General features: G+C 32.9%; 1 protein-coding gene across 1 annotated transcript in view; it reads right to left on the reverse strand.

Moving 5' to 3' along the window:
* Positions 1-15,962, reverse strand: part of LOC118273945 (uncharacterized) — a 47,017-nt gene that overhangs the window by 9,679 nt on the left and 21,376 nt on the right. The window lies entirely within an intron of this gene.

Raw genomic sequence — 15,962 nt, forward strand, 5'->3', positions numbered from 1 at the left:
CGTCAATCACGCTGAAACTACTGAATGGACTGATGAAATTTGGTATACAGACAGGGTATACAGCTGACTCCGGTGATGGGTTCTGGCAGAATTTCGATGCTTCGTTTTCGTTCAATGTAAAGCAAACTCGTACTAAGGGTACTGTACTGACCATACGAATACGACAATGTTTTCGGAGAACAACAAACAAGGCAGACGTTATCAGATCACAAATTCCTCTACTTATCCTCATACCAACTAACCTCATTTCGATTTTATCACTAAGTACATTTGCCTTTACCAGACTATAGTGTTGCATCCTAACTCTGATGCTACCGACCTCTTTTGTAAAAAAAATATTTACTTTTTTAATCGTGACCCTGTTTCATTGCGTGACGACCCTAATTACTGGAGTCTGGGAAGATGATCCGATGTAAAAGGCATCCACGAACGTTTTAAAAAGGGAATAGGGGTGTAGTGACATCATTAATATTGTACGTTTTTTAAATATTTTTTGGAATTAAAATAATTAGGTACCTACAAATATAAGTACAGTTGACGCTCGTTAATTCAAACTTTAGATAATTCGAACCTCTTTGTTATGCGAAATTATCACGAGATCCCAAAAATATTTGTATCTATATTTAGAAACTAGCTTTTGCCCGCGACTTCGTTCGCGTGGAATAGTGACTTCCGGCAAATTTTTGGTTTTAACCACATAGTTCCCGATCTCGCGGGATCTCTTCAAAAATGAGATGTGGAAGATATTCCAGGGAACTCTTCAAAAATCAACATAATGAGCTCTGCGTTTGAATTTAATAGATGTATACTCACTTAGGGCATTGAAAAAATAGTTTAAAAACGGACTTAAACTAACTTAAAACTAAAGAAAGCTACGAATTACGAATTTATAACAATTAAAAAAGAAACTATATTACAACCTATCCTCTATGCTATAATAACCAAGCTTAAACTAAATAATTTAAAAGAAACGACTTAAATCTAATCTAATTAATTTAAAAATTAGACTTACAATTTTATTAAACAAACTAACTACAGTAACTACTAATAATCGATATCAAACTAAACCTACGTTAAATAGTTTAACCAAAAAACCAGGAAAACCCAACAAATAAACTTATTAATTGACAAATACAACGAAACCAATTTAGAATATACGAAACAGCAGGACCACTACAGACAAATAATCATACGACTGATAATTAGGAGTGAGGCATATTTATCGTAACCGATAAAAGTAACAGATATCTACAAATAACTAACAACAACTGTTACTGCCAACATATTTTATCTGTTAATTTAATAACAGATCCTCAAATCCTGTTACCACGGCTATTACTATTATTCATTGTAACAGTCCTTACACAAACCGACTGTTAGTTGTTACCAATACCATAGGTTACTACGTACGGCTGTTACTTTGTTGTACATGCGTATTCAATCTCTCTCTCTTTTCCTCATTAATGAATGACCTTTGCGAAAAGAGACACACCTATTATTTATTTCGGAACATGTTTACTTCTCACTCTTACTAAAGCGATTAAACGACGCTAAAAGAGAAGCACCTAGTATTTATTAGTCCTAAAATATAGTCGGTGGTCTTGCAAGAACAAATAGTAAGGAAAAAGTGACTTCTATATTTAGTTGCATTACCTGTCAAGTGTTATAAGGCCTGACCAGTGACCATTTTAAAAAATACGTATAATTTATTTTATTTTCTCTATGGCAATTTCAGTTAAAACTGCCATAGAGAAAATTTTGTTGTTTCAAAATAATTACAATTTATAATTATTTTTTTTTTATTTGAAAATTTTGTTTTTTCAAAATAATTGCAATTTAATATAGACATATTAAATTGTTTTAGACCAGCCAACCAACACGCAACGCGAACGTAATAAAGAATTGAAAACTTAAAAAAAGTGAAATTTTGATCGTATCTATTTATATTGTAACTAATTCTTTGATTTAACGGAATTTGTGTTTAAAAAATTTGAGTTTTACGATTTTATTTTATTTATTTATTCAAATTTGTAGTAGTAATATACGATTTTCGGTTTTAAAGAGTACTAGATAAAGAAGACGTTTTATCGTCCGTACAATAATAACAGGCTGTTATTTAGTAACAGATATTTGGATCTGTTATTTTTATGTAACAGTAACAGTTATAACAGATATAGTGTTTAACCTGTTACAACCCATCTCTACTGATAATACACTTTTTCTACGATAGTACCGAAGCGCTCGGCCGATACCCAACCAAATGAATGTAACGAAACCATAGCGCGATCTATTTCGATCCCAACGCCATCTATCGAGGATAAAGACAACTTGGATTATTTATTTATACTCCGTTCGGGCATTTTCTTTGTACTAAAAGTTTAATTATATTGATATTATTTTTTTCATACCTTTTTACTATTTATTTACTTTTTTTCGATGAATTAAAACAATAACATGAACCGAAGTCGTGTAACGATCGACATAGAATTATCTATACTCCGTTAGAGCATTTTCTTTGTACTAAATGTTTTATTATATTGATATTATTTTTTTCATACCTTTTTACTATTTATTTACTTTTTTTCGATGAATTAAAACAATAACATGAACCGAAGTCGTGTAACGATCGACATAGAATTATTTATAAATAATTTATTTCTTATTTTTATTTTATTTTTTGATTTTTGAAATAAAAATATATCTATGTCCTTTCTAAGGTTCTAAACTATATCTGTACCAAATTTCAACCAAATCCGTCAAATAGTTGCGGAGATTAATGGTATAAGCATAGAATGTTCGACGTGATTCTTTAATTTGACATAACTTTTTTATTTATGAACCGATTGACATGAAACAAACACTAAATGTAAATTTAAGCATCCCACAATATATTCGTGAAAACCGCATCCAACTCGGATCAGCCGTTTCTGAGATTAGCGCGCACAGACGAACAGACAAACAGACAAACAGACAAATTTTTGGGTTCGACATCGACATAACAATAACCCCTGCTATTTTTTTTATTTTTATTTTCAATGTACAGACAGCACTTTTCTACGATTTTATTATATGTATAGATAAATAAATATATTTTTATATACGTGGTAATTCGGACGAAAAAACCAATTCTACGTAACCAATTTCATGACTCGTTAATTCGAACTAATCGGCATCAAACTCTTGACAATTTGAAGTTGCAGAGAGAGGGACAGAAAGATCTCCGAACAGACATCGTGTAGCAAATTCAAATTTCGAACCATTTCATATTTCGAACATTCTGTAATTCGAAATATTTGAAGATACCCTCCAGTTTCCAAATTAACAACAGTCGACTGTACCTACTTAATAAATCTTAAATACGATTATAAAGAAGCAACAACTCTCCTTGTCATTTACTAACCACGACCACAAGACAATAAAACAAAAAACACCAAAAAAGAACTAAGTACCATTAAATAATTATTTCATCAAAGTGTTCCTTGAACTTCCTTGTCAACGTTCCTTTCTCGATACGGTCATGCTCATCGTGGCCAGTTTAGTCACGGTTCATCGTCAGTCGTCACCACCAACACGCTTTGGGAATTACTGAGATCAAATCGAATTTTGTATCTCAATTACTAGTTAATTCTGGGGTAATAAACACCTATTTAGACGTAAATACGTCAAGTAGATAACCGAATGAACGCAAAATACATCATAATAAAATTAATGGTTATCAATCGCATAGTTAAGTGTTAACTAACAAACGTCATGGCAGCCCGGAGGCTTAAGGCGCCTCTCATGCTTGTTGAAGAGAGTGCGTGTTCGAAACCTACCAACGCAACGGCAAGTACCAATGTGAGTTTTTCGAGTTATATGTACTAACTAAAATTATTTAGACGCCATTGACAAACAGTGAAGTAGGAACGGGGTGGTTTTTAGTCAGTAAGAATCTGACACTCCCTCTCGCCTCACTAAAGGCGGTAGAAGTCATTGGAAGATTTGCAGCCTTAAAACAATATTTTTGGATTGAGGTCGGTTATTGAAATGGGCAGTTAATGGTCATAAATTGCGTAATTAAGTGTTAATTAACAAATAAGTTAGCCAACTCAAAATATCTTCACAACAACAATGAATATGTCTAAAAAGCTGTTAGAAATTCACACTCACGCTCAGTAATACATATTTACAAACATTACCCACTTACGGGCGTTAATCTTCGTGCTAACAAAGATTTCATTTTTGAGTTTGTTCAATTCAAATTGTAAACATAAGACCATGCCATAAACACATTTACGTAGTTTTTTTACTACGCGTTTTGTACATATATAGTATATTAAATTTTTAAAAAGAAGGATTATTAGAGATTTTATATGGAATGAGCCGGTAATCAAGCGGACGGATCACCTGATAATTACCATTCCCTGCCATGGACACCCGAAACACCAGAGGCGTTACAAGTGCGATGCCGGTGTTTTGGGAGTTAGGAATTTTAGGGTTGTTGGGAAATCGGGGATTGGTAAGTTTGAGAAGGGGAGGGGGGGGTAATTATTGGGCTAAACATACACACAAACACTCTCATTTATAATATCAGTAAGAGAAATAAGATGAAAAATTTACCAAACGTTGATTATTTTCTCGTATCACAAGACAATCAATTACAAAATATTAGGTAATAATGGCACAATGTTGTGAAATATCATCCGATTTTAGAGATAACTAGGCTTACAGGTTCCCGGACTTATGATAAAATCTAGACCTAAATATAAACCACGCCATTTTATCTACACTATCTACAAACAAACTATCTAAGATACTAAGTATAAGAGCACTCTGATTTTCGAGCGGTTATCAGTCAGTCCGAAATCGTTCGAGAGTCTCGCTCGCTTTCGAGTATATTTTGCTAAAGTATTTTCTGTGCCTTTTATTAAAGTAGTAAGTTCTTACTTACTTACTTACCGTCGAGTTTTAAGAAGAGTTTTTTTAAAAAGGTAAGTTTTTATAACTTTAACTTTATTTATCATAGTAGTTAATAAATAAAAAATTAAAAAAGAAGCTGAATCTGATCTAATAAGTCTAAATAAATATATAGAACTTACTATAACTCTAATATTGTATAATTCTGTTGGCATATTTTTGTATTTTCTACAGCGATTCGTGAAAACCTATACTTAATTGGTTTTTTGTCACATTATACCACATTATATATTCAAATTGTACTGCTGTTCGTATTCCATGTGTTTAAATAAATAAATAACTTAAAACTAAAACAAACAAAAAAGAATAAAAAAGTCTTAGGTTAGCTTAGTATTCTACATTACGTAGTTTCTTTGTTCTTTTTTTATTTCATTGTTTTGAGTACATTCTAATTATGAAACAAAAATGTACTCTCTAGAATCAAGCTTTATAATTTTCATTGCGCACAACTTAATGGACGACAAATATTTTCTTTCCATCCATCTCGAAATCGTTCGAGCGCGTACAACGCCCGTAAGACGCTTATCATGCTCGTAGGAAAAGATAATTATAAATAACTAAGTACTCATATCTAATCTCATAAGCTATGTTTATTTCGCCTTCGCAAAGATTAAAATCGTACAACATAATACATATTATATATTGATAAGCCACAGCTGTTACAACCAGTGAATGAATTGCAATTTCTACTTATCAATGATAAATTATAAACTGTCCACTTGACAACACAGAGTAATTTACTAAAAATAATGGGTTACTCACGTAAATATACTGAGAAAAGCGCTACTAGTTTTGAATCAAAAAGGGACCTCATGAGCAGTGTACGTAGACGCGGGGACTAGTAGAGCTTTTCTCGGGATATTTACGAGAGTAAACCGTTATATTTACTGAAAAAATACAGAATATCTAATAGTTTTAACTAGATTGTAAAATATCTTTATGTAGGTGTTAAGGTCTTTCTGTCTTTGCATGGGTATTATTAGAAACAATTTCATTGGAGAAATATCTAAGCATAAAAAGATGGGTCCTAAGCTATGTGTACAAACGAATATGGTTGATGGAAGCTAAAAGCATCTACAGAAACGTAGCATAGCACGTGCATTGTGGAAAAGCACACTTAGGCTTCAACGGGTTGTGGACTTGTGGAAGACTTTTTTTTACTTCATAAAATAAATTAACCGGTATGAGTCTGGGAATGTGGATTTTGAGAAAACTTAATGATAACCAAAATCCAACCCAAGTTGAAAAAAAAAACAAAAGAAAGTATCTTGGTTGGAGCCTCTTAAAAAAACCTTTACTCAATTATTGGGATTAGTCCCTTATTAATTAATAGCCAAACCAAACAAAACAAATCTTAAACAATAAAACCATATCGGTTATATAATTTTTATCAAATCCTACTCAAAGATAAAACAATTAACAAATACCAACCACAGATTATCTTATCATTCCACGTTCCCGCGCTATCCGCCATTTTTGTAGTTGTCAGCTGACAGAACCGGTACACTGTCAGTGTCTACACAACGAAATTCCTGGCAACAGGTATGTAGTATGTACGACTTGCTTTAAAGTTAAAGTTGGGCCAACGTTGGGCGCTATTTAAATGGTTTTTGTGACTTTACTTACTTTGATAGGTACTATCTTTATATGTAGTTTACTTCTTTTGGTGAAGAATTTGGTTATTAGAGACCTAATAAATTGTATTGACGTTTAGTGTTTTTAAACAATAAGTAGTTTAAAATAATATCTCTTTTGGACATTTACTTTTTTTTTCATTTTAGTGAGTTTCTATTGTTTAACTTAGCTGGTATTTAAAGTCTTGACGCGTACAATTTCTTTTGGTGGTTTTAGCTTTTCGTTATTTTGGAATTCCTGTGATTACTGTAACTTGATTAAAACAAAAACTCAAGCAAATTGGAAGAAAATGTTCATACAAATTCACGTAAACTTAATAAACATCTTCAATAATATGAATTACCTCCAAACCTCAACAAAATTGACAATGTCAACACACTATTGAAAGTTATTGACGACGATGCATTTTTAAAGTACCAGATTCCACAATGATTCAGCATATAATATGGTACTTTATGGTATTATTCCCACTATTCCCAATATTGGCCCCAACATTGGGTCCAGTGTATGTAGTAACACTATTCGTGAACATTCCTTGGTGTTTCGTGAAAGTTATATACGTTTTGTTTTTGCTCTGTAGGTAAGGTAAGTAATGGCGCCAAAACCGCCATTGCAGTTTGCGTTTTGTTAACATGTTTGTGGTTATTTTAGTGTTTGTTTTGTACTTAGTTCTGTTTGTTTTTACTAATTTGAATTTAAAAGCTGTGTCCTATTTTCAATTAGCTATAATTTTAACCTCTCAAAGTATCAACAGAGGTTTACCAAACATAAAATTCTTTGAAAAATCATTTCAGTAAGTTAATTATTGGAAAATTGTGATTGTGGTAATTTCAGTTGTGCTGTTAAACGGGGTGAATAGCATTCAAACGGTGCATAGATACAGGAATGGGTGAATAGATGTTAGAACATTTTCACAACATTTATTAACCCCTCTTCTCCCCGTTTCTCACCCCGTTTTACCGTTACATATCTGTCTACCTAGATTATCAACGGTATCAGAGAATGACAAGTAAAGCATAGTTATTAAGTGGAGCACTTAACTCCTAAATTACGCCTAATCAGTTATGATAATCCTAACAACCAATCTCTCCTAATATTAGGCCTAAAACATAACAAACACTGATTAGATACTGCACATTAACCTATCCTTTTTAGCCATAGCACTAGATTACAAATTCGATTTTATCCACTAAAATATAAAGATCAAAATAGGTTAAAAGATGGTATAGCATGATATGCCGATGTCTATATCAGCCAATATTCTAATCATCTAATGCAATAAGTGTGTTATGAGTTAATTTTATCAAACAATGGGTTATACAATATAAACATACTCAATAGGTGTGCTATCTGTAACCTTGTTCTAGATTTATGTCAATAGAAGTAGGTTTATAGTAGTGCACACCGGCTAGTAGGTAACTACCTACATATAAAGTAATAGGTATGATTATGACATCTTGAATTGTTTGGAAGTGTTTAGTTAGGACTAGCTTCTACCAGTGGCTTCGCTCGTTTTAAAATCTTATATGTTATTTCAGACTATAATCGTATGTGTGTATGTATGTGAACTTGTATGTTTGTAAACGCACCCACGACACAGGAGAAATTCCTAGTGTGGGGCAATGTTTTTAGAAAAAAAAAAAACTACCCCTGTTCCAAATTTCATCCGGTTCCTTACAGCCGTTATATTTGATTTACACATACAAACTTTTGCATTTATAATATTAGTAAGATTTGTGGATTTTATTCAATTTTAATATATATATTTTTATTAATATTATCTACTCAAAAAAAAAGAAAGGTGCAGTCAAATATTATGATTTAATAAACAAAAAGAATTTCTGAAAATGTTGGTACCTACTTAATTTTTATTTGCATTGCTTTCTAGCTCACATACCATTGCTAGCAAAAATTACAAACATTCGAAAATTAAAAAAAACCGTTACGTACAAATCATTGAGGCATTCAGCCAGTGCAACACTAGCGCCTACCTGCTCCTTTCATTCAAGGTCGCGACGGTAAACGATATAGTTATACACTTATACCTCGTCACTTAAATTGATATTAACTCGAAAATAATCGACTAAGCATACGTGAGGGGCTTAAACACGCAAAGGAAATGATTTATTGAAAAAATTGCATCTTATTTTTTTTTATTTGCGAATCGATTATTGTAATCGACTACAATATAATGATTAGAGGAGGGGTTTCAATTTCGAATGTAGGTATTTTCGCTGATCATGAGATTGAGATGATTTGAATAGTATTTTTTTAAGAAAAAAAGCTAACGAATTTTCAAACATCTGTATAACAGAAACAGAAGACGGTTGCGATGTTTCTAAATATTTTTCTGTGCTTTGTCAACGAAAGCAAATTACATAAAATAAAAAATTAAGAGACCAAGGGGTCTTCGTCGTTAAAAACAGGTTAAATTGTGGAGCCCTTATAGTTTGTAGTGCTATAAACTGACACTTGTTTTCAAGTTAAACCTTAAAATAGTCTGTTAGTCACCATTTACCACGTTTACGAGTTATAAAAAACACGTTTAACTTTGTTAATATCATTAAAAAAATGATGCGCAGCTTCTTTATAACACGAAAATGTGACGGCTTTTTTTGGATAAAATAACCCTATAACTTCTCCTGCCTTGGGCGAAGCAAGAGGGAAAGCCAGACACTTATTGACTAAAAATCACCCCGTTCCTACTCCTGCTTTAGGAGCTCCGGTAAACCCGTTAGGTAGTCCACAGCTCCGGGTGCAAAAATATTAAATATGATCCATTACCAGTTATTTAAAAAAAAACAACGCAAATCCCAGTTGCACTGGATTAAACAATTTAATAACATTTACAAATATTTAAATAAAAAATTACAGCTCCATGTCAAACGAACAAGATTATTGAGTAGGTTTCAATGTTACCTTTTAAAAGCTTAAATAAAAACTACTACTTTACTTCGAGCCTTCATGCATGCACATCATTAAGTGTACAGGAGTAGTTATTATAATATTTTGCAATTATCACATGACTGAGATAATCATAGTAGTAATCATACTACACTGTCATGTCTGTTCAGTTATTGCGATAAAAATATTTACCGTATTAATATAAAGATGAATTTCTGTATTTTATGACAAGTTGACGAAATAAGTAAAACGAGGTGATCAATTTTGGGAAAATGTTCGAATTCATTATCCCTCTTTGAATTCTATTTACGGTACTTAACTAACTACCGCACTCAGAGACATTTAATGATTACTTAAAATACCAGCGTTTTCCCCTGCGTTCCCGTGGGATAAAAAGTGTCTTATGTATTATTCTAGACTATAATCTACCCCTATTCTAAATTTCATACGATCCCTTGAGTCGTCGATTTAGTAAGTAATAAACATACACACAATCTCCCAAACTTTCGCATTTATAGTATTCTCTCCTCTGGTTCCCTCATGTCTGAGGATCGTGGACAGCATCACGATTGCATTGAGCGGATGATCTACTTCCATCGGTTTCTGTCCAGCGCAACTCTTACAACCGTGCAAATTTTGGAGGACGAGTCCACCACCTTTATAGTTATTGAGATAGAGAATTTTAACCGACTTTTTTTAAAAGTGTGAAATAAAATACTTTTTACAAAAAAATAATACCGAGAAACATCGACTTCCGAAATTAAAGTTATTTTTAACTTTTTTAGTGAAGTCGGTTTATTTTTTTGTAAAAAGTATTTTATAAGTAACGCGATTGAGTAACAAACATATAGACGAACTTTCGCATTTATAGTACATATTAGTAAAAGTGAAACACCAAGTATGGCCAACCCTATTTTTATAGGAATTCACATACATAAATATAAAATCTTAACATAAAGGTCAATACTTGACTACTGAACATAAATAATATTATCGAATTAATGAAGAAACATTGCAAGTAATCTCAATTTAATGGGTGAGAATAATTTTTTATGCGGCCATTAAATAATATAGCGAGCTTTTGATGAACTCTGGCGCTGTAGGTAGGTTACAAATCACAGACATTCATACTGTATACCCTTAGTATGAATTTAATTTACGTTTCGATTACTTTAAACTTAAAGTGAATTCGTACTAAGGATACAGACAGACTTTACAAGCATTTTAATAAGTAATTTTAGACAATATAATGTTGTGCCTATAAATTAATAGAAGTAGTACCTAGTCTAGTAGACGATTATTTTTGATGATTAGGTATTGAAAATATAGAAAAACGTCTTAGTATAAATAAGTTACGTGGAACAAAATTAAATAAATCTTTGTTCATAATAAACTTCGTTCACTAAAAATTTTTTATATGTATGAAACTAGCCACTTTCGGACTAGGGACTTCAGAGTTAATTTTGTAAGTTATTGTATTATCACCTCCCGAGATGAATACGTAGCATTAAAAGTCACCCTTTACACATATATTTAAATACTCTAAATCCTTGTTCTTTCACTACTCAAATTGTTCACAGTATCACTCACGCGTTTACTGCCCAAATAGCGAAATAAGCCACCATACAAACATCACCCGTCCCTTTCCTTCCGTTCCCGTGTAAAAGGGAGCAAAGGCTTCCATTTTAAATAGTGCTCATTTATTTGGAATACCACTCGTGGGTGTAAGTGCAAAAAAAGATGTGGAATGTTATTGTAGGTAACGTATAAAGAATTTTTACTATGCACCTCTGTCTTGTAACAAAATGGGTGCAGATTTGTAGTACTTTTGAATTTTGAATATGGAACGTTCTGATTCTTTTTTTTATTTTTACTAGCTTTACGAATGCGTGCAGATTTGTAATACTTTTTAAATTTTGAATATGGAATGTTCTTTTTTTTCCTTTTTACATGTTCCTTCTTTGTGGTTTTAAGGTGTAGCTTTTATATTTTTAACCCATTATTTCTTACCAACGGATTGGTAAGAAATAATTGTGACCATATTATTATATGAGCCAACAACACATTGTTACAATATGCAACGTCACGCCTTTTATTCCCGAAGGGATAGGCAGAGGTACACATTACAGCACGTAATACCGCTTTACAAACCCACTCATCTTTTCACTATTTGTGTTTTAAGTCCCAAGGTGGATGTGCCTATGTTACTACTAATCGATTAAATTCAACGTTACAAGTTTCTATCTTAAAAGTTTCCGTGATTCTACTCAGTCATTCATAAAAAAACCTCTAAACTCCATAAAAGACCCACTTCTGCCGACTTCCTCAAATAATACAAGGCGTGATTGCGTGTGCGTTATCTCTATACACACAAGGTCGGACTCACAATTAATTCGCCGCAGCACAGCCCACCTCTATTTATAGAGATGTCCTTTTAAAACTGATTTATCAAATGCCATTTTAGTATTTAATTAAGTTTAATCGATTAATCGGTACCACTAATCGATTTAAGGCTACTGTTTATGTTTAAGTTATGCATTTATCGGTTCTTTTGAAATAAATAGGTAGATAGGTATTAATAAATATGTTGGTACAGTGTTCTTTGTTGGTTTGTCTAAATAGGTTTAGTTTTTAGTAGTTTAGTAGTTAATAGTTTAACAGATTTGAATTAAGAGAAGCCTAGCTACATAGGGGCTCAGGGGCAGGTCTAATTAGAGGACTCAGTGCCCCTTATCGGTGCTGAAGGTGGCCACCAGTGGTTTTAGTGAGGTAAACACTTCACTCACCCACACTAGTCTTTCTCCCCAAAAAGCTAGGGGCCTGTTGAATGTTTCCCCCCGTCAAAAAGAAACCAAAATAAAGGTATAAATACAATTATAAACGTATCCTTTTCATTAAGAAAAAACTACTTAACTATTGAAAATGGCATCAGCCAAACCAGACTCTAAAAAAAGCCAATTTAATAATGAAAAAAAAAATTCCTTTCCTATTAACATTAACCAATGTCCCGCTTCTGTAAAACACCCGAAAAGTCACGCCCATTAAACCATGTCATCAATTTTCCATTCGTAAATGCGAATCCTTTGTGGAAAATCGTATTTAAAGTCTACCTATTGTTTTCTGTGGCTCATTACAATATGGTTGGTAAGATTTTTTTGTCTACAAAACTTTTTTTCACGTTTTAAAGTGAAATCTATAATTATTATATACTAACTGACCTGGCAAACTTAGTACCGTTTCAATATTTTTTTTATATTTTCGCCTTTTTGACCTCCTTTTTGACCTCCTCCTCCTACAAGTAATTCAAGAACCAAAATTATCCAAATTGGTCCAATATTTTTGGGTTTTAGCGAGACTAACGAACATTACCTAATTCATTTTTATATACTTATATAAAAAGATTTAAATTTCTAATGCATGTATGGGATTTTAAGTCTCTCTTATAAAGTCTTTGGTTCCAATCTTACTATCATACCGTTCGTTATCATTTATATTATGCCTTCCACTCTCCCCTTATGATGGTACTTGTAGGCAATGTACCACGTCGCGTTCCGCGCGCGCATCCAAGAACCAGGACATCACAGATGGGGCCCAGTAGGACTGATGCCCGATCCGGAGCAGCGGACAACGTAACAAACTACCGGGTTTCCGGCTCAATGCAGGAAAAAGAACGAGGTGGTTTTTAGTCAGTAAGACATAAAACTCTCCCTCTCGCCTCAGCCAAGGCCTTAGAATTCATTAGAAGACTTCTCTCCCTCAAACAAAAGGCAAAACAATACCACCTAAAACATTTAACACAAAATCCAGTAAACGAAAATTTACCTACACACATCACAAACACCGACATCGGAATACAACAGTTACTTACCTACTATAATTTTATGCAACTAATTTATATGCTAGAAGTAAAACCGCTATTGTTTTGTCTATGCAATGCATGGAAACCGTAGCAATGTAAACCAGTTACCGCGTGCATTGTTACTCAGATTACTAACTAATATGTAGGAAATGGCGATGAACTATCATTTAATTCTATTTATTATGCAACGTCACGCCTTTTACCCCCGAAGGGGTAGGCAGAGGTGCACATTACTGCACGTAATGCCAGTATATAATGTACACCCACTTTTCACTATTTGTGTTATAACTTTATAAGTCCCATGTAATAGATAGTATATGGCAATAAGCTCTTATGGCCATACACTGAGCACATTTCAAGACTCCGTGCTACTACTTACTAAGTAATTTTCGAAAAACCGAAAAAAGCCCAGCATTACTTTAGCTAGCTCTTAATACTTTGACATAACGTTTATTTCTTTAATTACATTTCATCCGTTCATCCGATCTTCCGACATACTTGAAGGAACATAAGACATTGTGAGGCTTCTCAAGCGAATGTTTGGTATCAAATGTCTTGAGGGTGATCAAAACTGTTTTGTTTTATAGCTTAGAACAGGAGGTTATAACATTCGTTGGTACTTCTTTAAAGGAAACTAGACTCTTTTGAGTTATTCATCATTATCAAGAGCCTAGGTATATGTCGCTACTACTGACCAAAGGCCTTTTCTCGCACGAAGGTTTGAGTATTAATGCATCACGCTTGCTCCATGCGGGTTGGCAATTTCAAACCTATATTCATTAGAAATTATAAGCCCAGGTTTATTAAGCGCAGGTTTCCTCACGAAGTTTTCTTTAACCGTTTGTCAGTGGTGTCTACTTACTTGTGTAGACAAGCTAAAAAAATACATATATTTCTTTAGTTATTCGTACAACTTATTTTCGTAATTACCATCACCAATTCGTGTGATTTTCGTACACCACAAAGTGTTCTAACCGAATATTTTAAATAAAGAGGAAGTAAGGTATGTTATGATTCATAACAATATAAATAACAATATATACAATAACAATATAACAATATATGTTATAATTCATTGCTCAGTGGAAAGTCTTCATAACTTATGAAGACAAAAACAACATCTAAACAGTTTGACACGATTCCTTTCGAAACTGTTCAGTACGCAAAGTAAGTACAAATTGTTTCAGTAAACACGAGTATTGCTCCATTAAAATTGGCATTGGATGAAAACCTTTCTGTTTTATCGCAGTGTATTTTTAACGACAATTTTTTCAAGGATTTGGATCAATTTTAACTGCAATAGCCATTATTTAAATGGATTCAAATCGGTTTTACGATGTAATATCTTAATGTTCGTAACTACTATAAGTTTTTAAATAAGCCAATAAGGTGGTTACAGCTACAATAAGCTGTGTTGCAAAAACATGGTTCTTATGTTTTGTTACGAAATCGCGGTTAAAATAAATATTTTAAGTAAGTATTGTACCCTATTAAGTTAAGCAAGCGTTTCGATTGTTTCCAATTCCAGAAGCTTTTAATGTCCTTTTTCGTTCACCAGTTTCTGTTTCAGTTAAACATTTTTTCCGAAGGTTATCTTAATCACTCCCCTTCCCAATCCCCGTTTCCCCAACAACCCTTAAATTCCTAATCCCCAAAAGGCTGGTAACGCCTCTGGTGTTTCTGGTGTCCATTGGCGATGGCTTACCATCACGTTACCATCTACTCGTTTACCGGCTTATACCATAAAAAAATAAAACGAATCTAACTAGTACTCAAAGAACCATAGCAAATTAAATAAATCACACACACATAATCAAATAATACCACAAAGTGACATGATTCACAATAAATAAATAAAAATGGCCGATTAGTAGAAATACCAGATATGGGCACAAATACAGCATTATGAGGATTCCCGGTGTAATGAGCGTGCGCGTGGGCAAGCTGGTTTGCCCACGCGAGGTGACCTTGCGAACTTGAAATAAGTTTGATCGTACACTTAAAGATATAAATAGTGTATTATTGACCTTAAGTTAACAAAATTTTTCGTTAAGTTAAAAAGAAGTTCGAAGGTTAAGTTAAAAGTTGAGTAATTTTCCAGATACTGAATTTTTTATATGAAATTCAATAATTTGTCTTTACAAGCGATCTCTCTATTATCATTCTATAATCTAAATAATCTATATTCTAAATAAATACATACAAAACAATTACGAAATTACAAATTCAAAAAAATCTGCCTTCGTAGATGGCAAGTTTTTTAAAAGAAATTCTTCATTCGGTCTCAAAATTAACCGCTTCTATCCTAAAATCATCCACATCTCACTTAGCATAGCTACATATGAACACAAGCCTTAATCTCGGGCCCCCCACAGAGATTACTGTCCATCGATATATTTCACACTTCCGAATTCTTTAGAATTTTGAAATTCCTCGTTTTAAAACGAATCTTCACTTCATTATAATAGCTACAACTGCTTTTTTTATGAACTGCATTAATTTTTTATCAATTACTTTGATCTTTATTACTATTCTACAAACATTTTCTTAATGAGAAAGAGAACATTGTTATAGTATTGGGGATGATAATTATAAGTAGAAAATAAAT

Source organism: Spodoptera frugiperda, chromosome 3 (genome assembly GCF_023101765.2).
Source record: "Spodoptera frugiperda isolate SF20-4 chromosome 3, AGI-APGP_CSIRO_Sfru_2.0, whole genome shotgun sequence".
Lineage (NCBI taxonomy): Eukaryota > Metazoa > Arthropoda > Insecta > Lepidoptera > Noctuidae > Spodoptera > Spodoptera frugiperda.